The 26,801-nt window shown below is 45.3% G+C and overlaps 13 non-coding genes and 2 pseudogenes across 13 annotated transcripts; all 15 read left to right on the top strand.

Moving 5' to 3' along the window:
* The first annotated feature begins 724 nt into the window (after window positions 1–724).
* Window positions 725–897, top strand: LOC141150558 (U2 spliceosomal RNA; annotated as a pseudogene).
* A 1,115-nt stretch (window positions 898–2,012) lies between these two features.
* Window positions 2,013–2,203, top strand: LOC141149285 (U2 spliceosomal RNA). The gene has a single exon (XR_012245588.1). It is a non-coding gene; the product is annotated as a U2 spliceosomal RNA (small nuclear RNA).
* A 1,115-nt stretch (window positions 2,204–3,318) lies between these two features.
* On the top strand, window positions 3,319–3,509 carry LOC141149808 (U2 spliceosomal RNA). Its single transcript, XR_012246092.1, has one exon. It is a non-coding gene; the product is annotated as a U2 spliceosomal RNA (small nuclear RNA).
* Window positions 3,510–4,624: 1,115 nt separating this feature from the next.
* Window positions 4,625–4,815, top strand: LOC141149809 (U2 spliceosomal RNA). Its single transcript, XR_012246093.1, has one exon. It is a non-coding gene; the product is annotated as a U2 spliceosomal RNA (small nuclear RNA).
* Window positions 4,816–5,930: 1,115 nt separating this feature from the next.
* LOC141149286 (U2 spliceosomal RNA) lies at window positions 5,931–6,121 on the top strand. Its single transcript, XR_012245589.1, has one exon. It is a non-coding gene; the product is annotated as a U2 spliceosomal RNA (small nuclear RNA).
* A 1,115-nt stretch (window positions 6,122–7,236) lies between these two features.
* Window positions 7,237–7,427, top strand: LOC141149287 (U2 spliceosomal RNA). The gene has a single exon (XR_012245590.1). It is a non-coding gene; the product is annotated as a U2 spliceosomal RNA (small nuclear RNA).
* Window positions 7,428–8,542: 1,115 nt separating this feature from the next.
* LOC141149288 (U2 spliceosomal RNA) lies at window positions 8,543–8,733 on the top strand. Its single transcript, XR_012245591.1, has one exon. It is a non-coding gene; the product is annotated as a U2 spliceosomal RNA (small nuclear RNA).
* Window positions 8,734–14,938: 6,205 nt separating this feature from the next.
* LOC141150395 (U2 spliceosomal RNA) lies at window positions 14,939–15,121 on the top strand. The gene has a single exon (XR_012246607.1). It is a non-coding gene; the product is annotated as a U2 spliceosomal RNA (small nuclear RNA).
* A 1,115-nt stretch (window positions 15,122–16,236) lies between these two features.
* Window positions 16,237–16,427, top strand: LOC141149289 (U2 spliceosomal RNA). Its single transcript, XR_012245592.1, has one exon. It is a non-coding gene; the product is annotated as a U2 spliceosomal RNA (small nuclear RNA).
* A 1,115-nt stretch (window positions 16,428–17,542) lies between these two features.
* LOC141149290 (U2 spliceosomal RNA) lies at window positions 17,543–17,733 on the top strand. The gene has a single exon (XR_012245593.1). It is a non-coding gene; the product is annotated as a U2 spliceosomal RNA (small nuclear RNA).
* A 1,114-nt stretch (window positions 17,734–18,847) lies between these two features.
* On the top strand, window positions 18,848–19,038 carry LOC141149291 (U2 spliceosomal RNA). Its single transcript, XR_012245594.1, has one exon. It is a non-coding gene; the product is annotated as a U2 spliceosomal RNA (small nuclear RNA).
* Window positions 19,039–20,153: 1,115 nt separating this feature from the next.
* LOC141150125 (U2 spliceosomal RNA) lies at window positions 20,154–20,344 on the top strand. The gene has a single exon (XR_012246395.1). It is a non-coding gene; the product is annotated as a U2 spliceosomal RNA (small nuclear RNA).
* Window positions 20,345–21,459: 1,115 nt separating this feature from the next.
* Window positions 21,460–21,650, top strand: LOC141149292 (U2 spliceosomal RNA). Its single transcript, XR_012245595.1, has one exon. It is a non-coding gene; the product is annotated as a U2 spliceosomal RNA (small nuclear RNA).
* A 1,109-nt stretch (window positions 21,651–22,759) lies between these two features.
* Window positions 22,760–22,950, top strand: LOC141149293 (U2 spliceosomal RNA). The gene has a single exon (XR_012245596.1). It is a non-coding gene; the product is annotated as a U2 spliceosomal RNA (small nuclear RNA).
* A 1,109-nt stretch (window positions 22,951–24,059) lies between these two features.
* On the top strand, window positions 24,060–24,137 carry LOC141151016 (U2 spliceosomal RNA; annotated as a pseudogene).
* Window positions 24,138–26,801: the final 2,664 nt, after the last annotated feature.

Consider the following 26,801-nt stretch of genomic DNA (forward strand, 5'->3'; position numbering starts at 1 on the left):
TGTTTCATTTACTGTGGGATTGCCCCTACGCACAAGAGCTATGGCAGACGGTGGGCACCCTCCTAAAATGGATATGTGGTATACAAACCCTTAATTGTGACATTATAATATATGGGATAATTAAATGCCCAACCATGAAACAAGCACGAGTCGCATGGCTTATAATAAACTGTTTAAAAGAAGCTTTATGGAAAGTGCGCAATATATTATTGTTTAAACGTGAATTTATTCCTGTCAAAGATTGTATTGGGCTTGCTCTTTGTGAAATGTTTACATACTACCTGAGAGATTGTAAAAAGATGGGAATCAATGAAGCAAAAAAGCTATGGTGTTTGCAAATTTGGAATATGTATTTATTTATGTAAATTATATGCAAAACTGTGTTTTATGCTTTTTATGCTTTTAAGTGCATTTTAATTCTGACTCTGTATTAGTTTTATGTCATATTTTATTCCAGTATTTGTGATTTGTTTCAAATATTGTATCGGATATGTTCTTTGTGAAAAGTTTTCATACTACCTGATTGTAAAAAGATAAAGTTAAAAAGCTATGGTGTTTGCATTTGACATATGTATTTATTTATGCAAATTATATGCAAAACTGTGTTTTATGCTTTTTATGCTTTTATGCGCTTTTTAAATCTGACCTTGTATTTGTTTTATGTCATATTTTATTCAAGTCTTTGTGATTTGTTTGTAATTTATGATGTATGTCTGATTTAAATAAAGCTTGTTTGAAAACGGATCTGTTCTTATCAGTTTAATATCTGATACGTCCCCTATCTGGGGACCATATATTAAATGGATTTTTAGAACAGGGAGATGGAAAAAGAGCTTGCTCTGTCCACTCCACGCATTGACCTGGTATTGCAGTATCTCCAGGACCGGTGCACCCCTTCTTTAATGCAGTTTCTAAAATCAGAAAGAATTGAATTCAATGTTTTTTGTTCATTTTGCTTGTTTGTCGGATTTTGGGATGGACTCTTTGGCTTTGCTTTTCTTCTCCTCATTGGATTTTTCATGTTCAAAGTTGCAGAAGCCAGATTACAAGGTCATTTTGGTTCAACTTCAGCAACTGTGCATTGCATTGCCATGTAATGTGATGCAATGCTATCTTTCTAGCTCTCCCTTTTTACTTCCTTTTGGATAAACAGACATATTAGGCAAGCATTTTGGATCTTTCACCTAAATAACTACAGGTGGTGAGATAAGCTGCACAATATAATTGACCTTTCAGTATATTGTTGCACACACACCATCTATTTAGCAAATGCCCTTGTTATCAACAGCAGCCTTTTAAACTCACCTGAGCTAACAGGTATGTGCGCTGGTTACTCTGCTGCGCTTAAAATTTCTTTTTTGGTTTGCTACAATGCCTTTTCTGAAACGTTGTCTCCTTCTGCTGGAACACTGACTTCTTTCATTTAATGCCTGCAGACTATAAAAGAGAACCCAACCCAAAAAGTTTGGTTGATTAGTCTGTGGCATTCTGTTAAACTGTTGCTTATGGCGGTCTCTGTGAGCTTCTCAGCGACATTCAGCCAGCCAGGTATCCTGCCTGCAGTAGATGGAATGTGGCAATGGAACGCTGGCTGCGCGTGTCATAATAGGCTCTGAGCCTTTATATACCTGTGCACAGCAGCAGCCACCTTCAATCTGCTGCTGGACAGCCAGCAGCAGCAGCAGCAGGAGAGGTATGTAATCAGGAGCCCTCCTGCTAAGGGTAGACAGCTGCTCGTTCCACCCCACCCCCAGCCTTAATTGGTTCTCCTCCCTTCCAACGGTGTTGAGGCGGGTGGGAACAGCAGGGGGTGAAGGTGCTGTGTTTAAAGAGGTGGAGTTATGCAGATCTAAAACGCGTGGATTGCAGCAGCAGCAAGCCGAAAAGTGCAGGCATGTAAGGGATCTAGAGGTTGACAACATGTCTTCTTAACGGGAGTCCAGGAGCTCATCTCCACAAATGGACTTTTCAGGATCCTTGGGTGGCTCCGTAGTTTGAAACCAATTCTGGTTATCGCTTCTCGGCCTTTTGGCTAAGATCAAGTGTAGTATCTGTTCTTATCAGTTTAATATCTGATACGTCCCCTATCTGGGGACCATATATTAAATGGATTTTTAGAACAGGGAGATGGAAAAAGAGCTTGCTCTGTCCACTCCACGCATTGACCTGGTATTGCAGTATCTCCAGGACCGGTGCACCCCTTCTTTAATGCAGTTTCTAAAATCAGAAAGAATTGAATTCAATGTTTTTTGTTCATTTTGCTTGTTTGTCGGATTTTGGGATGGACTCTTTGGCTTTGCTTTTCTTCTCCTCATTGGATTTTTCATGTTCAAAGTTGCAGAAGCCAGATTACAAGCTCATTTTGGTTCAACTTCAGCAACTGTGCATTGCATTGCCATGTAATGTGATGCAATGCTATCTTTCTAGCTCTCCCTTTTTACTTCCTTTTGGATAAACAGACATATTAGGCAAGCATTTTGGAGCTTTCACCTAAATAACTACAGGTGGTGAGATAAGCTGCACAATATAATTGACCTTTCAGTATATTGTTGCACACACACCATCTATTTAGCAAATGCCCTTGTTATCAACAGCAGCCTTTTAAACTCACCTGAGCTAACAGGTATGTGCGCTGGTTACTCTGCTGCGCTTAAAATTTCTTTTTTGGTTTGCTACAATGCCTTTTCTGAAACGTTGTCTCCTTCTGCTGGAACACTGACTTCTTTCATTTAATGCCTGCAGACTATAAAAGAGAACCCAACCCAAAAAGTTTGGTTGATTAGTCTGTGGCATTCTGTTAAACTGTTGCTTATGGCGGTCTCTGTGAGCTTCTCAGCGACATTCAGCCAGCCAGGTATCCTGCCTGCAGTAGATGGAATGTGGCAATGGAACGCTGGCTGCGCGTGTCATAATAGGCTCTGAGCCTTTATATACCTGTGCACAGCAGCAGCCACCTTCAGTCTGCTGCTGGACAGCCAGCAGCAGCAGCAGCAGGAGAGGTATGTAATCAGGAGCCCTCCTGCTAAGGGTAGACAGCTGCTCGTTCCACCCCACCCCCCGCCTTAATTGGTTCTCCTCCCTTCCAACGGTGTTGAGGCGGGTGGGAACAGCAGGGGGTGAAGGTGCTGTGTTTAAAGAGGTCGAGTTATGCAGATCTAAAACGCGTGGATTGCAGCAGCAGCAAGCCGAAAAGTGCAGGCATGTAAGGGATCTAGAGGTTGACAACATGTCTTCTTAACGGGAGTCCAGGAGCTCATCTCCACAAATGGACTTTTAAGGATCCTTGGGTGGCTCCGTAGTTTGAAACCAATTCTGGTTATCGCTTCTCGGCCTTTTGGCTAAGATCAAGTGTAGTATCTGTTCTTATCAGTTTAATATCTGATACGTCCCCTATCTGGGGACCATATATTAAATGGATTTTTAGAACAGGGAGATGGAAAAAGAGTTTGCTCTGTCCACTCCACGCATTGACCTGGTATTGCAGTATCTCCAGGACCGGTGCACCCCTTCTTTAATGCAGTTTCTAAAATCAGAAAGAATTGAATTCAATGTTTTTTGTTCATTTTGCTTGTTTGTCGGATTTTGGGATGGACTCTTTGGCTTTGCTTTTCTTCTCCTCATTGGATTTTTCATGTTCAAAGTTGCAGAAGCCAGATTACAAGCTCATTTTGGTTCAACTTCAGCAACTGTGCATTGCATTGCCATGTAATGTGATGCAATGCTATCTTTCTAGCTCTCCCTTTTTACTTCCTTTTGGATAAACAGACATATTAGGCAAGCATTTTGGAGCTTTCACCTAAATAACTACAGGTGGTGAGATAAGCTGCACAATATAATTGACCTTTCAGTATATTGTTGCACACACACCATCTATTTAGCAAATGCCCTTGTTATCAACAGCAGCCTTTTAAACTCACCTGAGCTAACAGGTATGTGCGCTGGTTACTCTGCTGCGCTTAAAATTTCTTTTTTGGTTTGCTACAATGCCTTTTCTGAAACGTTGTCTCCTTCTGCTGGAACACTGACTTCTTTCATTTAATGCCTGCAGACTATAAAAGAGAACCCAACCCAAAAAGTTTGGTTGATTAGTCTGTGGCATTCTGTTAAACTGTTGCTTATGGCGGTCTCTGTGAGCTTCTCAGCGACATTCAGCCAGCCAGGTATCCTGCCTGCAGTAGATGGAATGTGGCAATGGAACGCTGGCTGCGCGTGTCATAATAGGCTCTGAGCCTTTATATACCTGTGCACAGCAGCAGCCACCTTCAGTCTGCTGCTGGACAGCCAGCAGCAGCAGCAGCAGGAGAGGTATGTAATCAGGAGCCCTCCTGCTAAGGGTAGACAGCTGCTCGTTCCACCCCACCCCCCGCCTTAATTGGTTCTCCTCCCTTCCAACGGTGTTGAGGCGGGTGGGAACAGCAGGGGGTGAAGGTGCTGTGTTTAAAGAGGTGGAGTTATGCAGATCTAAAACGCGTGGATTGCAGCAGCAGCAAGCCGAAAAGTGCAGGCATGTAAGGGATCTAGAGGTTGACAACATGTCTTCTTAACGGGAGTCCAGGAGCTCATCTCCACAAATGGACTTTTCAGGATCCTTGGGTGGCTCCGTAGTTTGAAACCAATTCTGGTTATCGCTTCTCGGCCTTTTGGCTAAGATCAAGTGTAGTATCTGTTCTTATCAGTTTAATATCTGATACGTCCCCTATCTGGGGACCATATATTAAATGGATTTTTAGAACAGGGAGATGGAAAAAGAGTTTGCTCTGTCCACTCCACGCATTGACCTGGTATTGCAGTATCTCCAGGACCGGTGCACCCCTTCTTTAATGCAGTTTCTAAAATCAGAAAGAATTGAATTCAATGTTTTTTGTTCATTTTGCTTGTTTGTCGGATTTTGGGATGGACTCTTTGGCTTTGCTTTTCTTCTCCTCATTGGATTTTTCATGTTCAATGTTGCAGAAGCCAGATTACAAGCTCATTTTGGTTCAACTTCAGCAACTGTGCATTGCATTGCCATGTAATGTGATGCAATGCTATCTTTCTAGCTCTCCCTTTTTACTTCCTTTTGGATAAACAGACATATTAGGCAAGCATTTTGGAGCTTTCACCTAAATAACTACAGGTGGTGAGATAAGCTGCACAATATAATTGACCTTTCAGTATATTGTTGCACACACACCATCTATTTAGCAAATGCCCTTGTTATCAACAGCAGCCTTTTAAACTCACCTGAGCTAACAGGCATGTGCGCTGGTTACTCTGCTGCACTTAAAATTTCTTTTTTGGTTTGCTACAATGCCTTTTCTGAAACGTTGTCTCCTTCTGCTGGAACACTGACTTCTTTCATTTAATGCCTGCAGACTATAAAAGAGAACCCAACCCAAAAAGTTTGGTTGATTAGTCTGTGGCATTCTGTTAAACTGTTGCTTATGGCGGTCTCTGTGAGCTTCTCAGCGACATTCAGCCAGCCAGGTATCCTGCCTGCAGTAGATGGAATGTGGCAATGGAACGCTGGCTGCGCGTGTCATAATAGGCTCTGAGCCTTTATATACCTGTGCACAGCAGCAGCCACCTTCAGTCTGCTGCTGGACAGCCAGCAGCAGCAGCAGCAGGAGAGGTATGTAATCAGGAGCCCTCCTGCTAAGGGTAGACAGCTGCTCGTTCCACCCCACCCCCCGCCTTAATTGGTTCTCCTCCCTTCCAACGGTGTTGAGGCGGGTGGGAACAGCAGGGGGTGAAGGTGCTGTGTTTAAAGAGGTGGAGTTATGCAGATCTAAAACGCGTGGATTGCAGCAGCAGCAAGCCGAAAAGTGCAGGCATGTAAGGGATCTAGAGGTTGACAACATGTCTTCTTAACGGGAGTCCAGGAGCTCATCTCCACAAATGGACTTTTCAGGATCCTTGGGTGGCTCCGTAGTTTGAAACCAATTCTGGTTATCGCTTCTCGGCCTTTTGGCTAAGATCAAGTGTAGTATCTGTTCTTATCAGTTTAATATCTGATACGTCCCCTATCTGGGGACCATATATTAAATGGATTTTTAGAACAGGGAGATGGAAAAAGAGCTTGCTCTGTCCACTCCACGCATTGACCTGGTATTGCAGTATCTCCAGGACCGGTGCACCCCTTCTTTAATGCAGTTTCTAAAATCAGAAAGAATTGAATTCAATGTTTTTTGTTCATTTTGCTTGTTTGTCGGATTTTGGGATGGACTCTTTGGCTTTGCTTTTCTTCTCCTCATTGGATTTTTCATGTTCAAAGTTGCAGAAGCCAGATTACAAGCTCATTTTGGTTCAACTTCAGCAACTGTGCATTGCATTGCCATGTAATGTGATGCAATGCTATCTTTCTAGCTCTCCCTTTTTACTTCCTTTTGGATAAACAGACATATTAGGCAAGCATTTTGGAGCTTTCACCTAAATAACTACAGGTGGTGAGATAAGCTGCACAATATAATTGACCTTTCAGTATATTGTTGCACACACACCATCTATTTAGCAAATGCCCTTGTTATCAACAGCAGCCTTTTAAACTCACCTGAGCTAACAGGTATGTGCGCTGGTTACTCTGCTGCGCTTAAAATTTCTTTTTTGGTTTGCTACAATGCCTTTTCTGAAACGTTGTCTCCTTCTGCTGGAACACTGACTTCTTTCATTTAATGCCTGCAGACTATAAAAGAGAACCCAACCCAAAAAGTTTGGTTGATTAGTCTGTGGCATTCTGTTAAACTGTTGCTTATGGCGGTCTCTGTGAGCTTCTCAGCGACATTCAGCCAGCCAGGTATCCTGCCTGCAGTAGATGGAATGTGGCAATGGAACGCTGGCTGCGCGTGTCATAATAGGCTCTGAGCCTTTATATACCTGTGCACAGCAGCAGCCACCTTCAGTCTGCTGCTGGACAGCCAGCAGCAGCAGCAGCAGGAGAGGTATGTAATCAGGAGCCCTCCTGCTAAGGGTAGACAGCTGCTCGTTCCACCCCACCCCCCGCCTTAATTGGTTCTCCTCCCTTCCAACGGTGTTGAGGCGGGTGGGAACAGCAGGGGGTGAAGGTGCTGTGTTTAAAGAGGTGGAGTTATGCAGATCTAAAACGCGTGGATTGCAGCAGCAGCAAGCCGAAAAGTGCAGGCATGTAAGGGATCTAGAGGTTGACAACATGTCTTCTTAACGGGAGTCCAGGAGCTCATCTCCACAAATGGACTTTTCAGGATCCTTGGGTGGCTCCGTAGTTTGAAACCAATTCTGGTTATCGCTTCTCGGCCTTTTGGCTAAGATCAAGTGTAGTATCTGTTCTTATCAGTTTAATATCTGATACGTCCCCTATCTGGGGACCATATATTAAATGGATTTTTAGAACAGGGAGATGGAAAAAGAGCTTGCTCTGTCCACTCCACGCATTGACCTGGTATTGCAGTATCTCCAGGACCGGTGCACCCCTTCTTTAATGCAGTTTCTAAAATCAGAAAGAATTGAATTCAATGTTTTTTGTTCATTTTGCTTGTTTGTCGGATTTTGGGATGGACTCTTTGGCTTTGCTTTTCTTCTCCTCATTGGATTTTTCATGTTCAAAGTTGCAGAAGCCAGATTACAAGCTCATTTTGGTTCAACTTCAGCAACTGTGCATTGCATTGCCATGTAATGTGATGCAATGCTATCTTTCTAGCTCTCCCTTTTTACTTCCTTTTGGATAAACAGACATATTAGGCAAGCATTTTGGAGCTTTCACCTAAATAACTACAGGTGGTGAGATAAGCTGCACAATATAATTGACCTTTCAGTATATTGTTGCACACACACCATCTATTTAGCAAATGCCCTTGTTATCAACAGCAGCCTTTTAAACTCACCTGAGCTAACAGGTATGTGCGCTGGTTACTCTGCTGCGCTTAAAATTTCTTTTTTGGTTTGCTACAATGCCTTTTCTGAAACGTTGTCTCCTTCTGCTGGAACACTGACTTCTTTCATTTAATGCCTGCAGACTATAAAAGAGAACCCAACCCAAAAAGTTTGGTTGATTAGTCTGTGGCATTCTGTTAAACTGTTGCTTATGGCGGTCTCTGTGAGCTTCTCAGCGACATTCAGCCAGCCAGGTATCCTGCCTGCAGTAGATGGAATGTGGCAATGGAACGCTGGCTGCGCGTGTCATAATAGGCTCTGAGCCTTTATATACCTGTGCACAGCAGCAGCCACCTTCAGTCTGCTGCTGGACAGCCAGCAGCAGCAGCAGCAGGAGAGGTATGTAATCAGGAGCCCTCCTGCTAAGGGTAGACAGCTGCTTGTTCCACCCCACCCCCCGCCTTAATTGGTTCTCCTCCCTTCCAACGGTGTTGAGGCGGGTGGGAACAGCAGGGGGTGAAGGTGCTGTGTTTAAAGAGGTGGAGTTATGCAGATCTAAAACGCGTGGATTGCAGCAGCAGCAAGCCGAAAAGTGCAGGCATGTAAGGGATCTAGAGGTTGATAACATGTCTTCTTAACGGGAGTCCAGGAGCTCATCTCCACAAATGGACTTTTCAGGATCCTTGGGTGGCTCCGTAGTTTGAAACCAATTCTGGTTATCGCTTCTCGGCCTTTTGGCTAAGATCAAGTGTAGTATCTGTTCTTATCAGTTTAATATCTGATACGTCCCCTATCTGGGGACCATATATTAAATGGATTTTTAGAACAGGGAGATGGAAAAAGAGCTTGCTCTGTCCACTCCACGCATTGACCTGGTATTGCAGTATCTCCAGGACCGGTGCACCCCTTCTTTAATGCAGTTTCTAAAATCAGAAAGAATTGAATTCAATGTTTTTTGTTCATTTTGCTTGTTTGTCGGATTTTGGGATGGACTCTTTGGCTTTGCTTTTCTTCTCCTCATTGGATTTTTCATGTTCAAAGTTGCAGAAGCCAGATTACAAGCTCATTTTGGTTCAACTTCAGCAACTGTGCATTGCATTGCCATGTAATGTGATGCAATGCTATCTTTCTAGCTCTCCCTTTTTACTTCCTTTTGGATAAACAGACATATTAGGCAAGCATTTTGGAGCTTTCACCTAAATAACTACAGGTGGTGAGATAAGCTGCACAATATAATTGACCTTTCAGTATATTGTTGCACACACACAATCTATTTAGCAAATGCCCTTGTTATCAACAGCAGCCTTTTAAACTCACCTGAGCTAACAGGTATGTGCGCTGGTTACTCTGCTGCGCTTAAAATTTCTTTTTTGGTTTGCTACAATGCCTTTTCTGAAACGTTGTCTCCTTCTGCTGGAACACTGACTTCTTTCATTTAATGCCTGCAGACTATAAAAGAGAACCCAACCCAAAAAGTTTGGTTGATTAGTCTGTGGCATTCTGTTAAACTGTTGCTTATGGCGGTCTCTGTGAGCTTCTCAGCGACATTCAGCCAGCCAGGTATCCTGCCTGCAGTAGATGGAATGTGGCAATGGAACGCTGGCTGCGCGTGTCATAATAGGCTCTGAGCCTTTATATACCTGTGCACAGCAGCAGCCACCTTCAGTCTGCTGCTGGACAGCCAGCAGCAGCAGCAGCAGGAGAGGTATGTAATCAGGAGCCCTCCTGCTAAGGGTAGACAGCTGCTCGTTCCACCCCACCCCCCGCCTTAATTGGTTCTCCTTCCTTCCAACGGTGTTGAGGCGGGTGGGAACAGCAGGGGGTGAAGGTGCTGTGTTTAAAGAGGTGGAGTTATGCAGATCTAAAACGCGTGGATTGCAGCAGCAGCAAGCCGAAAAGTGCAGGCATGTAAGGGATCTAGAGGTTGACAACATGTCTTCTTAACGGGAGTCCAGGAGCTCATCTCCACAAATGGACTTTTCAGGATCCTTGGGTGGCTCCGTAGTTTGAAACCAATTCTGGTTATCGCTTCTCGGCCTTTTGGCTTCGATCTTACAGCTTGTCTGTTTGGTTGTTGTCTATCTGGGTGCTTCCGGTACCCTCTCTCTCGGCCTGGGGGGATCGTTCCTCTTCGGAGGGACTTCACCCCCCTGCTGCTATAGGGAGAGAGGCTTAGTCCGGGAGCAACGGGAAGTGATCCCCTAAAAAGGCATATGCCTTTTTTTTTCTTTCCGTAGTTGGCGTACTTTTTTTGGAAGAGATGCCGGCTGTGCTGTCATATGCATCGGGTGAACCCCGGATGAGAAATACAGTGCGAATTGACGTTTTGGAGAAGTTTCGCTGTGAGAAAAACATCCAGTATGTTTGCAACATCATCCTTCTTGGACTTCTGGGATTTAGTAGAGAGGACATCTTCTGCTTCCAGGACAACGAATCGAAAGGTACCTACACCATCACTTTTAGGAGTCAAGGGTGCTGCCAACAACTGGTCCAGAAAGTGAACGAAAATAGCCACATGGACGAAATGGAAGGTTTGATTTTTTCCTTATTATTTGTTTATGAAGAAGTCCAGATTGTGGTTCACTTCCCTAACCCTTTTGTGGAAGTGCTGGATATTTTGACTTTCTTGCGTCGCTATTGCGATGACGTGTCCTTTTTAGGAAAAATTAAAAATGCAGTTAATTTTTGGTGTGGGAAGCGGAGGTTCCTGGCACGATTAAAGAAGGATCCAACGGGAGTCGGAGGAACACAGCACCCTCCCTCCACCTTCACAATCGGGAAGAGCCGAGGATACCTCTTCTATCAAGGTATGCCCTTGTATTGTAGGAATTGTGGCACAATGGGGCATACCCAAGACGCTTGCCAGGAGAGGAGGGCTGCCCGTTGTAATAATTGCAGCCAGTATGGACACTTGACGAAAGACTGTCCTCACAAGAAACAGTGTAATCTGTGCGGGGAGGATGGACATGTATTCCGGAGTTGCCCCCAGAGAACCAAGGTACGGACATATGCAGAGGCAACTGGGGGTCCCTGGCGAAGACAATCTCTAGCTCGCCCCTCAGTGTCCGTCGGGGAGGATCCCCTTGACAGGACTGAGCTAAGCTCTACTGGCCCCTCTGTAGTGGAGGTGGCAAAGAAGAAGCCCCCGCAAAAAGGGGACTATGGGCGGTCCGTCCAGGGACCGGAGCAGGGATGCTCTTCTGTTCGGGAGGGTGTCTCTGTGTCGATGGCCCCTGAAGATGTGTGTGTTTCTGGTGTGCTGGAGCAGGGTGCCCCCAGTATGTTGGCACTGGTGGACCCTGCTGCGAAGGCCCCAGATGCTATTCAAGTGTCGAGCCAGCAGGACGCAGTGTGTTTTTCCCTAGGTGACGACCTCGAGAAGAGAGACCATGAGGCAGTAGTGGGAGAAGATTGCACTAGTGACCTACCTGAACCCAGCGGGAAAAAGATGCGTGCGGATGTCTGTCCGGATTCACCGGATGTTTCCTTGGGTGTCGGTGATTTGTGGCTGCAGGGAGCAGGAGCTGGATACCCGGTCACTGCCTCGGATCCAATGAACATTTCCTTTTCCCCGGAGTCAGGGATCTTGGAGGCACTGTTGGATCATAGTCCTGAACAGGTCAAGATGATTCTGGATGACTCCCTCCCACCTTGACTTTAATGCCGTCCATAAAATGCCTCTCACTGAATGTGAGATCTTTAAAGAGCCCTGTTCGCAGGGCTGCTCTTTTTCAATATTTAGAGACTTTAGACTTTGATGTGTGTTTATTGCAGGAATGTGGACTACAACACTCAATTAATTATGACGAGCTTAAAAAGGATTGGAAGTCGGGACCGTCAGTGTGGTCCGGCTCAAATGTGAATAGGTCTGCTGGAGTGGGTTTGCTCTGTCGTGGTAATAACATCGTGTTTTCCTCTGTTACAGAGATTACACCAGGCAGGGCAATGTTAGTACATTTGCATATTAATAATTTTAGTTTTCGCATAATTAATGTGTATGCTCCTCCCGACAAGCAAGAGCGCATCCAATTGTTTGAAATTTTGCCTGTATTTTGTGTTGGGTCTTCTCCCCTCCTGATAGGTGGGGATTTCAACTGCCTTAGTGTCGGCGAACAACGAGTAGGAGGGGACCCTCTCCGTAAGTTGGATAAGTCATGTTTTCTGCTAAAAAATTTTCAAACTGATTTTAAGCTATGCGATGCCTGGAGGTCTCTTTCACCGACGGACCCTGGATTTACATGGTCCGGTCGGGGAGTGGCCTCTAGGATCGATTTTATGTTTTTATCTGTGGATTTTAAGCCGGTGATGTTTGATCTAATGTCTAATTTATTTTCCGATCACAAAATGTTAAAATTACAGTTAGAATACCAAGGAGAGCAGAGAATAAACAAAGGACTGTGGCGTTTGGGGACACATCTGCTGGAGGATCCTCAGATAAGGTCGGATTTTTGTACAGCCTACCAGGAATGGAGACAACATAGGCCTCCTTATATAAAAATGTTGTCTTGGTGGGAAAAGATTAAAAATAAAATTAGGCTTTTTTTTATCACGGCAGGGAGGAAGAAATCAAGACAGAAAAAACAATTTTTCTCAAATCTAAATACTAGGCTGCAGACACTTTATAAATTTAAAGAGATTGGGTTGGAGGTGGAGGAAGACATTGTCAGCCTAAAAGCAGAAATACATACACTTTTGGAGCAGAAGGGGAGAGAGGTTATTTTTAATTCAAAGGTAAAGCAGTTAGAAGAAGATGAAAAATGTACACGCTTCTTTTTTAAAAAAGCAATGGAGAGGAAAGATGCGATTACTTGTTTAGGTGAAGAATCCACTATACAGGGCATGAAGAACGTGGCTTTTGATTTTTACCGACTCCTTTTTAGTGAGAAAAGTGTGGATGATTCCTTTTTACAAGATGCTCTTAATGTCCTAGATTTTAAGTTGAATCAGTCAGATCAGGAGTTTTTAATACGGGATTTTAGCTTAGAGGAACTTTTTAACATTTTTAAAAGTTTTTCAAAGGGCAAAGCTCCGGGAGCAGACGGTCTCCCCGTCGAATTTTATCTGACTTTCTGGGATATTTTAAAGGATGATCTTTTAGCACTTTTTAAGGAGGTTTTTAAGTGTAAACGGTTGCCCAAGGGATGGAGGAGGGGAATAGTGTCCTTGATCTTTAAAAAGAAAGGGGCTCGTGAGGACCTTGCAAATTGGAGGCCTATCACCCTCCTCAACATGGATTATAAAGTATTAGCCAAATTTATTGCATGCCGGCTTAAAATGATAATTGATAAGTTGATACAACCAGAACAAGTTTGTGGTGTACCGGGAAGGAGTATTGCGGAGGTGTTAAATGTCATAAGAGATGCAATATGGTATACTAGGGATCGTGGTCAGAATTTAGCCCTGTTGGCGCTGGACTTTGAGAAGGCGTTCGACAGGGTATCGCACAAGTATCTTTTTAGTGTTTTAAAGAAGATGGCGATCCCGGATTTTATCATGTCTCTAATTAAGATTTTGTATAAAGATTCATTTTGTCAAATCTCTGTTAATGGCTTCTTAACAGGTGAAATACCGCTGGAATCCGGAGTGAAGCAGGGCTGCCCTTTGTCCCCGATCCTGTTTATTTGTGCTATGGAGCCTTTATTATGCCAAATTAGGAAAGATAAAGTGATCCGTGGGGTCCCTGTTCCGGGTGGAGGGGGGGCCCAAATTAAAGTCTTCGGGTATATGGACGATGTTACTGCCATCTGCACGGATCCTGCTTCCCTCCGGAGGGTGGTGAGGTGTACCAGTTTTTTTAGTCAGGCTTCAGGTTTTAAGTTGAATTTTAATAAAACTGAGTGTTTGACAATTGGTTCCTGGGATACAGTGGACCTACCAGCAGTCAAAATGAAGTGTGATAAAGTTAAAATTTTGGGCATTACTTTTAATAAAGAAAATGACGGGGTTGTGAGTTGGGGGGAGGTCCAGGAGAAAATGGTGAAGAAACTATCCTTTTGGAATTTGCGTAGTTTGTCAATCGAAGGGAAAGTTCTAATTATTAAGTCTGTATTATTGCCAATGATGTTATATGTTGCAATTGTGTACCCTCCCTCCGACTTAATGCTCAAAAAGCTGACTCGCTGCATGTTTATATTTATTTGGGGCTCGAAGATGGAAAAAGTAAAACGCACAGAAATGTATAAAAGGCATCAAAATGGTGGAAAGGATGTCCCGGATTTGAGCATGTTTTTGTATATAAATTTCTTCTGTTTCTGTTTTAAGCTTCTTAATTCTAACAGTGTTTTTAGTCTGTTTTTAAAATATACTTGTGGTTATGTTTTTAAGAGATGGCTACGGCCATCCTTATCTTCGCCTGTTTTATTATGTCCCCCAAAGCATCTTATCATCTTAGAGAAAGTATGTAGAAATTATAAATTAAGAGACTTGGATACTGATATTCTTCAAGACCGAAGGAAATTGATAACTCATCTGAGAAGGGAAGAAAGAGTATCTGAAGTAATCAACTTTTCCTGGAGCAGATCCAAGCGAGTCTGGAGGAATGTGTTTGGAAAGTTTCTCGCAAATATTCATAAAGACCTTGCCTGGATGTCCGTCCACCAGTGCCTCCCAACTAGAGACTTTCAGCACAGGAGAGGCCTGGCGGCGCGGGCAAAATGTCCTAGAGACTCGTGTGGAAGTGATGAGACGGTTTTACATCTGTTTTGGAACTGTTTTTATGCGCAAGAACTTTGGCGGAGACTGGGGGTGCTTTTGAAATGGGTTTGTGGTCTGAAAGACTTTTGTCACGAATATGTTTTATACGGACTTTTTAATTGCCCAACTTTACATCAAACCAAAATATGCTGGTGTATAATAAATTGTGCAAAAAGTGCTATGTGGAAAGTGAGGAATATTTTGTTGTTCAAACGTGACTGTATTTCCATCAATGATTGTATTAGAATGGTTTTTAGCGAAATGTATATTTATTATTTGAAAGATGTCAAAGATGTGGGTAAACACGAAGCGAATAGAAGATGGTGTTTTTACATGTGGAATACTATTTTGTACTAATAATGTCTGTGGAAAGAGCTCTATTAACGCTGTAAATAAGAATAATGTGTTTTTGTACTTTTTTATATCTGAATAAATTTATGTTGAAACCTTATCTGTTCTTATCAGTTTAATATCTGATACGTCCCCTATCTGGGGACCATATATTAAATGGATTTTTAGAACAGGGAGATGGAAAAAGAGCTTGCTCTGTCCACTCCACGCATTGACCTGGTATTGCAGTATCTCCAGGACCGGTGCACCCCTTCTTTAATGCAGTTTCTAAAATCAGAAAGAATTGAATTCAATGTTTTTTGTTCATTTTGCTTGTTTGTCGGATTTTGGGATGGACTCTTTGGCTTTGCTTTTCTTCTCCTCATTGGATTTTTCATGTTCAAAGTTGCAGAAGCCAGATTACAAGCTCATTTTGGTTCAACTTCAGCAACTGTGCATTGCATTGCCATGTAATGTGATGCAATGCTATCTTTCTAGCTCTCCCTTTTTACTTCCTTTTGGATAAACAGACATATTAGGCAAGCATTTTGGAGCTTTCACCTAAATAACTACAGGTGGTGAGATAAGCTGCACAATATAATTGACCTTTCAGTATATTGTTGCACACACACCATCTATTTAGCAAATGCCCTTGTTATCAACAGCAGCCTTTTAAACTCACCTGAGCTAACAGGTATGTGCGCTGGTTACTCTGCTGCGCTTAAAATTTCTTTTTTGGTTTGCTACAATGCCTTTTCTGAAACGTTGTCTCCTTCTGCTGGAACGCTGACTTCTTTCATTTAATGCCTGCAGACTATAAAAGAGAACCCAACCCAAAAAGTTTGGTTGATTAGTCTGTGGCATTCTGTTAAACTGTTGCTTATGGCGGTCTCTGTGAGCTTCTCAGCGACATTCAGCCAGCCAGGTATCCTGCCTGCAGTAGATGGAATGTGGCAATGGAACGCTGGCTGCGCGTGTCATAATAGGCTCTGAGCCTTTATATACCTGTGCACAGCAGCAGCCACCTTCAGTCTGCTGCTGGACAGCCAGCAGCAGCAGCAGCAGGAGAGGTATGTAATCAGGAGCCCTCCTGCTAAGGGTAGACAGCTGCTCGTTCCACCCCACCCCCCGCCTTAATTGGTTCTTCTCCCTTCCAACGGTGTTGAGGCGGGTGGGAACAGCAGGGGGTGAAGGTGCTGTGTTTAAAGAGGTGGAGTTATGCAGATCTAAAACGCGTGGATTGCAGCAGCAGCAAGCCGAAAAGTGCAGGCATGTAAGGGATCTAGAGGTTGACAACATGTCTTCTTAACGGGAGTCCAGGAGCTCATCTCCACAAATGGACTTTTCAGGATCCTTGGGTGGCTCCGTAGTTTGAAACCAATTCTGGTTATCGCTTCTCGGCCTTTTGGCTAAGATCAAGTGTAGTATCTGTTCTTATCAGTTTAATATCTGATACGTCCCCTATCTGGGGACCATATATTAAATGGATTTTTAGAACAGGGAGATGGAAAAAGAGCTTGCTCTGTCCACTCCACGCATTGACCTGGTATTGCAGTATCTCCAGGACCGGTGCACCCCTTCTTTAATGCAGTTTCTAAAATCAGAAAGAATTGAATTCAATGTTTTTTGTTCATTTTGCTTGTTTGTCGGATTTTGGGATGGACTCTTTGGCTTTGCTTTTCTTCTCCTCATTGGATTTTTCATGTTCAAAGTTGCAGAAGCCAGATTACAAGCTCATTTTGGTTCAACTTCAGCAACTGTGCATTGCATTGCCATGTAATGTGATGCAATGCTATCTTTCTAGCTCTCCCTTTTTACTTCCTTTTGGATAAACAGACATATTAGGCAAGCATTTTGGAGCTTTCACCTAAATAACTACAGGTGGTGAGATAAGCTGCACAATATAATTGACCTTTCAGTATATTGTTGCACACACACCATCTATTTAGCAAATGCCCTTGTTATCAACAGCAGCCTTTTAAACTCACCTGAGCTAACAGGTATGTGCGCTGGTTACTCTGCTGCGCTTAAAATTTCTTTTTTGGTTTGCTACAATGCCTTTTCTGAAACGTTGTCTCCTTCTGCTGGAACACTGACTTCTTTCATTTAATGCCTGCAGACTATAAAAGAGAACCCAACCCAAAAAGTTTGGTTGATTAGTCTGTGGCATTCTGTTAAACTGTTGCTTATGGCGGTCTCTGTGAGCTTCTCAGCGACATTCAGCCAGCCAGGTATCCTGCCTGCAGTAGATGGAATGTGGCAATGGAACGCTGGCTGCGCGTGTCATAATAGGCTCTGAGCCTTTATATACCTGTGCACAGCAGCAGCCACCTTCAGTCTGCTGCTGGACAGCCAGCAGCAGCAGCAGCAGGAGAGGTATGTAATCAGGAGCCCTCCTGCTAAGGGTAGACAGCTGCTCGTTCCACCCCACCCCCCGCCTTAATTGGTTCTCCTCCCTTCCAACGGTGTTGAGGCGGGTGGGAACAGCAGGGGGTGAAGGTGCTGTGTTTAAAGAGGTGGAGTTATGCAGATCTAAAACGCGTGGATTGCAGCAGCAGCAAGCCGAAAAGTGCAGGCATGTAAGGGATCTAGAGGTTGACAACATGTCTTCTTAACGGGAGTCCAGGAGCTCATCTCCACAAATGGACTTTTCAGGATCCTTGGGTGGCTCCGTAGTTTGAAACCAATTCTGGTTATCGCTTCTCGGCCTTTTGGCTAAGATCAAGTGTAGTATCTGTTCTTATCAGTTTAATATCTGATACGTCCCCTATCTGGGGACCATATATTAAATGGATTTTTAGAACAGGGAGATGGAAAAAGAGCTTGCTCTGTCCACTCCACGCATTGACCTGGTATTGCAGTATCTCCAGGACCGGTGCACCCCTTCTTTAATGCAGTTTCTAAAATCAGAAAGAATTGAATTCAATGTTTTTTGTTCATTTTGCTTGTTTGTCGGATTTTGGGATGGACTCTTTGGTTTGCTTTTCTTCTCCTCATTGGATTTTTCATGTTCAAAGTTGCAGAAGCCAGATTACAAGCTCATTTTGGTTCAACTTCAGCAACTGTGCATTGCATTGCCATGTAATGTGATGCAATGCTATCTTTCTAGCTCTCCCTTTTTACTTCCTTTTGGATAAACAGACATATTAGGCAAGCATTTTGGAGCTTTCACCTAAATAACTACAGGTGGTGAGATAAGCTGCACAATATAATTGACCTTTCAGTATATTGTTGCACACACACCATCTATTTAGCAAATGCCCTTGTTATCAACAGCAGCCTTTTAAACTCACCTGAGCTAACAGGTATGTGCGCTGGTTACTCTGCTGCGCTTAAAATTTCTTTTTTGGTTTGCTACAATGCCTTTTCTGAAACGTTGTCTCCTTCTGCTGGAACACTGACTTCTTTCATTTAATGCCTGCAGACTATAAAAGAGAACCCAACCCAAAAAGTTTGGTTGATTAGTCTGTGGCATTCTGTTAAACTGTTGCTTATGGCGGTCTCTGTGAGCTTCTCAGCGACATTCAGCCAGCCAGGTATCCTGCCTGCAGTAGATGGAATGTGGCAATGGAACGCTGGCTGCGCGTGTCATAATAGGCTCTGAGCCTTTATATACCTGTGCACAGCAGCAGCCACCTTCAGTCTGCTGCTGGACAGCCAGCAGCAGCAGCAGCAGGAGAGGTATGTAATCAGGAGCCCTCCTGCTAAGGGTAGACAGCTGCTCGTTCCACCCCACCCCCCGCCTTAATTGGTTCTCCTCCCTTCCAACGGTGTTGAGGCGGGTGGGAACAGCAGGGGGTGAAGGTGCTGTGTTTAAAGAGGTGGAGTTATGCAGATCTAAAACGCGTGGATTGCAGCAGCAGCAAGCCGAAAAGTGCAGGCATGTAAGGGATCTAGAGGTTGATAACATGTCTTCTTAACGGGAGTCCAGGAGTTCATCTCCACAAATGGACTTTTCAGGATCCTTGGGTGGCTCCGTAGTTTGAAACCAATTCTGGTTATCGCTTCTCGGCCTTTTGGCTAAGATCAAGTGTAGTATCTGTTCTTATCAGTTTAATATCTGATACGTCCCCTATCTGGGGACCATATATTAAATGGATTTTTAGAACAGGGAGATGGAAAAAGAGCTTGCTCTGTCCACTCCACGCATTGACCTGGTATTGCAGTATCTCCAGGACCGGTGCACCCCTTCTTTAATGCAGTTTCTAAAATCAGAAAGAATTGAATTCAATGTTTTTTGTTCATTTTGCTTGTTTGTCGGATTTTGGGATGGACTCTTTGGCTTTGCTTTTCTTCTCCTCATTGGATTTTTCATGTTCAAAGTTGCAGAAGCCAGAATACAAGCTCATTTTGGTTCAACTTCAGCAACTGTGCATTGCATTGCCATGTAATGTGATGAAATGCTATCTTTCTAGCTCTCCCTTTTTACTTCCTTTTGGATAAACAGACATATTAGGCAAGCATTTTGGAGCTTTCACCTAAATAACTACAGGTGGTGAGATAAGCTGCACAATATAATTGACCTTTCAGTATATTGTTGCACACACACCATCTATTTAGCAAATGCCCTTGTTATCAACAGCAGCCTTTTAAACTCACCTGAGCTAACAGGTATGTGCGCTGGTTACTCTGCTGCGCTTAAAATTTCTTTTTTGGTTTGCTACAATGCCTTTTCTGAAACGTTGTCTCCTTCTGCTGGAACACTGACTTCTTTCATTTAATGCCTGCAGACTATGAAAGAGAACCCAACCCAAAAAGTTTGGTTGATTAGTCTGTGGCATTCTGTTAAACTGTTGCTTATGGCGGTCTCTGTGAGCTTCTCAGCGACATTCAGCCAGCCAGGTATCCTGCCTGCAGTAGATGGAATGTGGCAATGGAACGCTGGCTGCGCGTGTCATAATAGGCTCTGAGCCTTTATATACCTGTGCACAGCAGCAGCCACCTTCAGTCTGCTGCTGGACAGCCAGCAGCAGCAGCAGCAGGAGAGGTATGTAATCAGGAGCCCTCCTGCTAAGGGTAGACAGCTGCTCGTTCCACCCCACCCCCCGCCTTAATTGGTTCTCCTCCCTTCCAACGGTGTTGAGGCGGGTGGGAACAGCAGGGGGTGAAGGTGCTGTGTTTAAAGAGGTGGAGTTATGCAGATCTAAAACGCGTGGATTGCAGCAGCAGCAAGCCGAAAAGTGCAGGCATGTAAGGGATCTAGAGGTTGACAACATGTCTTCTTAACGGGAGTCCAGGAGCTCATCTCCACAAATGGACTTTTCAGGATCCTTGGGTGGCTCCGTAGTTTGAAACCAATTCTGGTTATCGCTTCTCGGCCTTTTGGCTAAGATCAAGTGTAGTATCTGTTCTTATCAGTTTAATATCTGATACGTCCCCTATCTGGGGACCATATATTAAATGGATTTTTAGAACAGGAAGACCGAAAAAGAGCTTGCTCTGTCCACTCCACGCATTGACCTGGTATTGCAGTATCTCCAGGACCGGTGCACCCCTTCTTTAATGCAGTTTCTAAAATCAGAAAGAATTGAATTCAATGTTTTTTGTTCATTTTGCTTGTTTGTCGGATTTTGGGATGGACTCTTTGGCTTTGCTTTTCTTCTCCTCATTGGATTTTTCATGTTCAAAGTTGCAGAAGCCAGATTACAAGCTCATTTTGGTTCAACTTCAGCAACTGTGCATTGCATTGCCATGTAATGTGATGCAATGCTATCTTTCTAGCTCTCCCTTTTTACTTCCTTTTGGATAAACAGACATATTAGGCAAGCATTTTGGAGCTTTCACCTAAATAACTACAGGTGGTGAGATAAGCTGCACAATATAATTGACCTTTCGGTATATTGTTGCACACACACCATCTATTTAGCAAATGCCCTTGTTATCAACAGCAGCCTTTTAAACTCACCTGAGCTAACAGGTATGTGCGCTGGTTACTCTGCTGCGCTTAAAATTTCTTTTTTGGTTTGCTACAATGCCTTTTCTGAAACGTTGTCTCCTTCTGCTGGAACACTGACTTCTTTCATTTAATGCCTGCAGACTATAAAAGAGAACCCAACCCAAAAAGTTTGGTTGATTAGTCTGTGGCATTCTGTTAAACTGTTGCTTATGGCGGTCTCTGTGAGCTTCTCAGCGACATTCAGCCAGCCAGGTATCCTGCCTGCAGTAGATGGAATGTGGCAATGGAACGCTGGCTGCGCGTGTCATAATAGGCTCTGAGCCTTTATATACCTGTGCACAGCAGCAGCCACCTTCAGTCTGCTGCTGGACAGCCAGCAGCAGCAGCAGCAGGAGAGGTATGTAATCAGGAGCCCTCCTGCTAAGTGTAGACAGCTGCTCGTTCCACCCCACCCCCCGCCTTAATTGGTTCTCCTCCCTTCCAACGGTGTTGAGGCGGGTGGGAACAGCAGGGGGTGAAGGTGCTGTGTTTAAAGAGGTGGAGTTATGCAGATCTAAAACGCGTGGATTGCAGCAGCAGCAAGCCGAAAAGTGCAGGCATGTAAGGGATCTAGAGGTTGACAACATGTCTTCTTAACGGGAGTCCAGGAGCTCATCTCCACAAATGGACTTTTCAGGATCCTTGGGTGGCTCCGTAGTTTGAAACCAATTCTGGTTATCGCTTCTCGGCCTTTTGGCTAAGATCAAGTGTAGTATCTGTTCTTATCAGTTTAATATCTGATACGTCCCCTATCTGGGGACCATATATTAAATGGATTTTTAGAACAGGGAGATGGAAAAAGAGCTTGCTCTGTCCACTCCACGCATTGACCTGGTATTGCAGTATCTCCAGGACCGGTGCACCCCTTCTTTAATGCAGTTTCTAAAATCAGAAAGAATTGAATTCAATGTTTTTTGTTCATTTTGCTTGTTTGTCGGATTTTGGGATGGACTCTTTGGCTTTGCTTTTCTTCTCCTCATTGGATTTTTCATGTTCAAAGTTGCAGGAGCCAGATTACAAGCTCATTTTGGTTCAACTTCAGCAACTGTGCATTGCATTGCCATGTAATGTGATGCAATGCTATCTTTCTAGCTCTCCCTTTTTACTTCCTTTTGGATAAACAGACATATTAGGCAAGCATTTTGGAGCTTTCACCTAAATAACTACAGGTGGTGAGATAAGCTGCACAATATAATTGACCTTTCAGTATATTGTTGCACACACACCATCTATTTAGCAAATGCCCTTGTCATCAACAGCAGCCTTTTAAACTCACCTGAGCTAACAGGTATGTGCGCTGGTTACTCTGCTGCGCTTAAAATTTCTTTTTTGGTTTGCTACAATGCCTTTTCTGAAACGTTGTCTCCTTCTGCTGGAACACTGACTTCTTTCATTTAATGCCTGCAGACTATAAAAGAGAACCCAACCCAAAAAGTTTGGTTGATTAGTCTGTGGCATTCTGTTAAACTGTTGCTTATGGCGGTCTCTGTGAGCTTCTCAGCGACATTCAGCCAGCCAGGTATCCTGCCTGCAGTAGATGGAATGTGGCAATGGAACGCTGGCTGTGCGTGTCATAATAGGCTCTGAGCCTTTATATACCTGTGCACAGCAGCAGCCACCTTCAGTCTGCTGCTGGACAGCCAGCAGCAGCAGGAGAGGTATGTAATCAGGAGCCCTCCTGCTAAGGGTAGACAGCTGCTCGTTCCACCCCACCCCTCGCCTTAATTGGTTCTCCTCCCTTCCAACGGTGTTGAGGCGGGTGGGAACAGCAGGGGGTGAAGGTGCTGTGTTTAAAGAGGTGGAGTTATGCAGATCTAAAACGCGTGGATTGCAGCAGCAGCAAGCCGAAAAGTGCAGGCATGTAAGGGATCTAGAGGTTGACAACATGTCTTCTTAACGGGAGTCCAGGAGCTCATCTCCACAAATGGACTTTTCAGGATCCTTGGGTGGCTCCGTAGTTTGAAACCAATTCTGGTTATCGCTTCTCGGCCTTTTGGCTAAGATCAAGTGTAGTATCTGTTCTTATCAGTTTAATATCTGATACGTCCCCTATCTGGGGACCATATATTAAATGGATTTTTAGAACAGGGAGATGGAAAAAGAGCTTGCTCTGTCCACTCCACGCATTGACCTGGTATTGCAGTATCTCCAGGACCGGTGCACCCCTTCTTTAATGCAGTTTCTAAAATCAGAAAGAATTGAATTCAATGTTTTTTGTTCATTTTGCTTGTTTGTCGGATTTTGGGATGGACTCTTTGGCTTTGCTTTTCTTCTCCTCATTGGATTTTTCATGTTCAAAGTTGCAGGAGCCAGATTACAAGCTCATTTTGGTTCAACTTCAGCAACTGTGCATTGCATTGCCATGTAATGTGATGCAATGCTATCTTTCTAGCTCTCCCTTTTTACTTCCTTTTGGATAAACAGACATATTAGGCAAGCATTTTGGAGCTTTCACCTAAATAACTACAGGTGGTGAGATAAGCTGCACAATATAATTGACCTTTCAGTATATTGTTGCACACACACCATCTATTTAGCAAATGCCCTTGTCATCAACAGCAGCCTTTTAAACTCACCTGAGCTAACAGGTATGTGCGCTGGTTACTCTGCTGTGCTTAAAATTTCTTTTTTGGTTTGCTACAATGCCTTTTCTGAAACGTTGTCTCCTTCTGCTGGAACACTGACTTCTTTCATTTAATGCCTGCAGACTATAAAAGAGAACCCAACCCAAAATGTTTGGTTGATTAGTCTGTGGCATTCTGTTAAACTGTTGCTTATGGCGGTCTCTGTGAGCTTCTCAGCGACATTCAGCCAGCCAGGTATCCTGCCTGCAGTAGATGGAATGTGGCAATGGAACGCTGGCTGTGCGTGTCATAATAGGCTCTGAGCCTTTATATACCTGTGCACAGCAGCAGCCACCTTCAGTCTGCTGCTGGACAGCCAGCAGCAGCAGGAGAGGTATGTAATCAGGAGCCCTCCTGCTAAGGGTAGACAGCTGCTCGTTCCACCCCACCCCTCGCCTTAATTGGTTCTCCTCCCTTCCAACGGTGTTGAGGCGGGTGGGAACAGCAGGGGGTGAAGGTGCTGTGTTTAAAGAGGTGGAGTTATGCAGATCTAAAACGCGTGGATTGCAGCAGCAGCAAGCCGAAAAGTGCAGGCATGTAAGGGATCTAGAGGTTGACAACATGTCTTCTTAACGGGAGTCCAGGAGCTCATCTCCACAAATGGACTTTTCAGGATCCTTGGGTGGCTCCGTAGTTTGAAACCAATTCTGGTTATCGCTTCTCGGCCTTTTGGCTAAGATCAAGTGTAGTATCTGTTCTTTTAAGAACACAAGAGCTACGATCTACACTTGACGAGAGCGATCGAACTCGGAAGGAGAAGAGCTTCGGAGCCCAGCTGACATCGGAGAACGAAGGCGGATATCGGTGGGAGGAAGAAGCTCTAAAGAATCCAGAAGAAGACGAAGACTCGGAGAAGAATCGGGCTGTCCTGTGGAATCTTCGAGGAAGAAAATCATCGAGACAAAGACCTTTCGGGGAATTTGTCCAGAACACGACGGGAGAAGAATCTGCATAGCTCCACCCATTCCGGGAAGAGTTCCAGATCCAGCTCCAAGAAGTAACTGCAGGAGGAAAGCCATGGCAAGCGCTGCGAGGAAGGCCGAAAAGAAGAGCCTGGAGCTGGGGACAGCCAGGAGGGCCCAGCCAGGAGCCGATTCTGACCCCAAGGACTCTGCCTCCACGACTGGCCAGCAGAAGGGACCCCAGAAGCCCCGCCACGAAGCTCCAGCCCTGGAGCCATGGATGCGGCAGACGGTGGCCCTGAAGCTGAAGGAAGTGGATGGGAGGGTGCCGGACATGTCCTCGGACGTGTTCTGCCAGAAGATGCTGCTGGATCGAGGCTTCTCCAGGTCGGACACCCTCAGCATCCAGACCTTCTTGACGGGGATCTTCTTCGTCACCTTCGCCACTGTGAACACCTGCAGGAGGTTCTGGGAAATGGTAAGCGCAAAAGGACCGGATAATTCTTTCTCTGCCTTTACAGGTAGCTGCCCTATCCAGAGGGATGAAAGGAGGATCACGGTCTCCATGCGCAACCCGCACACCCCAGGCCAAGACATCTGTACCTTCCTGAGACGCTTCTGTTTGGTTGTGAAGGAACCCTCTCACATCCTGAATGGACTCGGCTTCTGGACAGGTAAGTGGTCGGTGACCGTTAGACTTCACAGGGACCTGGCGTACTCAGACGGACTTCGGCACCTGCCCCCGACATTCTCCCTGGGCAACTCCTACGGCCTCATCTATTACCCGGACATGCCGCGGAACTGCAGGAGATGCGGCAAGAACGGCCACGAGATGAAGGACTGCAAGGAGGATGCCTGCAGGATTTGTCGAGTGACGGGACACAGCTCGAAGGACTGCCCGAAGAAGACGTCCTGCAACCTGTGTGGGCTGGCGGCTCATCTGTACAAGGATTGCCCCAGGCGTGAGAGATCCTGGGCATCGGTGGTTGCGACGACCCCAGCTACGGAGGACAAGGCCCCGACGACCAGGCCTGTGAAGGTCAAGGACGCGACGACCAAGGCCCCAGCGGCCAAGGCCGAGACGACCAAGGCCAAAGCGGTCAAGGAGTCGGTGGCCAAAGCCCCAGCGACGGTCCCAGCAGCTCCGAAGCAGAAGAAAAAGTCAAAGGAGGGTAAGAGTTCTGTCACCCCTCTCTCGATCCCTCCCCCTGCCACCCCCGTCCAATCCCCCCCCACCCCGGCCACCCCTGCTGAGGATTCCACTTCCTCTTCCTCCTTCCCCTACTCCTCAGCAGGTGTCCTTTCCCCTGCCCCGGCAGCCACTCTCCCTCCCCAGACCATGGTAGCGGTGGAATTAACCTTTCCTCCACCCGCCGCTATCTATTCCGAGGAGGATTTTCCCCTTCTTGTCTCCCCAGTTCCAACCCGGGGAAAGAGGAAGGTGGAGGACAGCCCTGCTACTGAATCCTCCAAAAAGAAGATTCTGGATTTCGTAGGCGAAAAGGAGGATACCCTCCCTGAGCCAGAAGAGATGGAGCACATGGTTGAGACCCTGGTGGCCGAGCCAGAAGAGGAGGAACTGGTGGTCGCCGAGATCGAGGCCACGCTGCTTGACCAGATGGAGGAAGAGGGCCTGCTGGTGATCCCGTCACCAGCAGTCAACACCGACGAGGGACCACCCGACCGGAGTGGTAACTAAGGTGTATTGCCTGCGCTAACTTTTTCTTTTTTCCCTACATGATGGCTAATATTAACTTATTTTCCATTAATGTCAGGAGCATCAAGGACAAGTTCAGACGTCAGACTATTTATGCCTTCCTTACTTCCCAGTTGTGTGATGTTTATATGTTGCAGGAATGTTCCCTTCCCTCCTCTAGGTCCTTCAAACATCTGGCCAGGGAGTGGTCCCACGGTCCATCCTACTGGTCCGGTGGGGGTGACTGCAAGTCTGCGGGGGTCGCAATTCTGATCAGGGGGGGCGCATTCACGCTTGAGTCCGTCCAGGAGCTCATCTGCGGCAGGGCTCTTGTTGTAGATGGCAACTGGGCGGGAGAACCTGTCAGGTTCATCAACGTGTATGCGTCCCCACTGAAGAATGAGCGTTTGGAGCTTTTCCAGACCCTGCGGCTTCAGCTTGCCACCAGAAGGACCTTAGTGATGGCCGGGGATTTCAACTGCCCCATCGAGGAGGACGGTCGTAGTTCTGGCACATCTGCCAAGTTGGACATCACGTCCAAGCTGCTCATCGAGATGGTAACCGAGGCCTCTCTTCAGGACGTGGTGGGCTCCATGGGGAGAGGCTCCACGAACTATTCGTGGAGCCGACCCGATGGCTCACTCCGCTCCAGGATTGACTTTGTGTTCACCTCTCGGGCAGTCAGGCAGAGTAGGCACTCGATGGTCTCCTGCTTCTTCTCCGACCACAGAGCCATTCACTTACAAGGTGTCCTCGGCGACGGTTTTCCGTCCGGCCCCGGCTCCTGGAAGCTGAAT

Source organism: Phyllobates terribilis, unplaced genomic scaffold, assembly GCF_046119375.1.
Source record: "Phyllobates terribilis strain yellow unplaced genomic scaffold, ASM4611937v1 Scaffold_5__5_contigs__length_657084704, whole genome shotgun sequence".
Taxonomy (NCBI): domain Eukaryota; kingdom Metazoa; phylum Chordata; class Amphibia; order Anura; family Dendrobatidae; genus Phyllobates; species Phyllobates terribilis.